Source organism: Diceros bicornis, chromosome 20, assembly GCF_020826845.1.
Source record: "Diceros bicornis minor isolate mBicDic1 chromosome 20, mDicBic1.mat.cur, whole genome shotgun sequence".
Taxonomy (NCBI): domain Eukaryota; kingdom Metazoa; phylum Chordata; class Mammalia; order Perissodactyla; family Rhinocerotidae; genus Diceros; species Diceros bicornis.
In genome coordinates, this window is record NC_080759.1 from 8,096,674 (window position 1) to 8,098,764 (window position 2,091).

The window sequence follows — 2,091 nt, forward strand, 5'->3', positions numbered from 1 at the left end:
TTTGGTGATGTAAGAAGTTTGGTACATTTTATTATTTGCACATGTGTCTTGACATGAGTACAGCCATGTTTGGCCGCTCCATTGACCTACAGCCACCAGCACAAAAAGAAATATAAAAGCTGCTTTCTGTGTGGTGGGAACTGGCCTTTTCCCGGGAACTGGCCTTTCTCCCACGGAGGGAGTTGCAAGTTGTAACAGTTCAAGGCTCTTGGAGCGTCGTAGCACGGGATGGACTGGCCATCTGTGCCGGGCTAAGACAATAACCAAAGAAAACAATGCACGTACACAACTACTGGGCTGGGACGTTAGCCAAGGGGCTCAGTGCACGTACGCCACTGATAACCATTTGTGCATGGAAACACTGGATGCTTGCTCTGTAAACTCTGTAACTGCTTATATAAACTGCTGGAGACTGAGACCTGGTGAGAGTTCCACCTGTGGAAGGGACACCTTGCCCAGGATGTGTGATCCTTGCCCAGCCGCGTCGATTGACAGGGCTCTCCCTGCAGTGGGGCGTGGCTATTGTGAGTAATTGATTTGATATGAAGTAATTGATTTGATATGTTCTCTTTTCGGTCAACCTGGTGTTTCTCTTTTCGGTTGATTTGTGTCATTTCTCTTCAGCCGATGTGGATGTTTTCCCTTTCCAGTCGGGCTGATGTTTTTTCCTTCTTAATATTTGACCTATTCGGATCTGTTTGCAGACTATCGCCTTTACTGTCCTCTATATAATAAAATATACCTTCAGTCCATTTGTTTGGAGTGGAAAGTGTCTTTTACATCTCCGATCGAATCCCCAAACCTCTCATAACAACATGGTACCATTTTTGCATTTTTCTTTTCCTCATCAAGATAGGCAAGTTGCAATGGCAAAATGGGACATGAGGATTCCAGCGCCATCACTGAGCTGGTTCTTGTGGGATTTTCTAGTTGCCCCAGGATGAGATCCTCCTCTTCCAATTCTCTCTGGTGTACCTGAGAATCTCTTTGGAAACACAGCCATTATCATGTTAGTCATTCTGGATTCCTCTCTCCAGACACCCATATATTTCTTCCTCCACATCTGGTCTATCTTAAGATATTTTTTGGTGTATTTGTCGTCTCCAAGATGCTCTTTAACTTTCTTGCAAGCAAGAAAGTCATATCCTATGAGTTCTGCCTGGCCCAGACCTACATCACCTTATCCTTGGAGGCAACTGAGTGCTTTCTCCTTGCAGTTATGGTTCTGGATTGCTATGTGGCCACTTGTTACTGAGATATCTGCTCAACATGGACTGGTCTGTGTGTGTGGCACTGGCTCTGAGGGCCTGGGCCCTCTGATTTTTCACCTCAGTAGTGCCTCTCTACTTCGCAGTCCTCCTACTCGGTGGTCCATATGTTGTTGACTATATTTTCTGTGAACTGCCCATTCTTCACATGTTCTGTGCTCACACATCCCTGCAAGAGAACATGATGGTCATAGGAGGGGCTGGAACAGTGTTATTCCCCTTCTCATTTTACTCTTCTACCTTGGCATCCTGGTGGCTGTGATAAAAATATACGCAGCTAAAGGTTAAATAAAACCTTCTTCACTTGTACTTCCCACCTGACTGTGGTTACTGTATGTTATGGAATAGGATTGATCAGGTACCCAAATCCCTCTACTCAGCAGAGGGAGACAAATTGATCTCCTTGCTCCATGTGGTCATCCTTTCCCTTATGCTGAATCCTTTCATTTACAGCTTGAGGAATAAGGAATTGAAGGTAGTTGTGCAAAGAGTCTTGGGGAGTAACAAAAATGATATAATCTTTATTACATAAAAGAAAATAAATACATCTTTATGTAGATTATCTGACACAAACAGAATAATAATTCTTGGTATAATTTAATTTATTTCTATCTCTTATTAAGTCCATTTTATTGCAAGTTTAGCAGAAGTTGAGGCCACAAAACTATAAATCTTCCCATTTTCATTCTTGAATATACATTTATCTATTCATAATATGTTCTCTATCAAAAAGTTCTTTGCAAAGTCCAAGTATTACAGAAAGACATTTTTAAAGTTCTAAGTTCTATCACATATGTTATGTGAATGCTAAACAATTTTATTC

General features: G+C 41.8%; 1 pseudogene; it reads left to right on the plus strand.

Moving 5' to 3' along the window:
• The first annotated feature begins 874 nt into the window (after positions 1 to 874).
• LOC131418862 (olfactory receptor 2A7-like) lies at positions 875 to 1,800 on the plus strand (annotated as a pseudogene).
• The last annotated feature ends 291 nt before the right edge of the window (positions 1,801 to 2,091 follow it).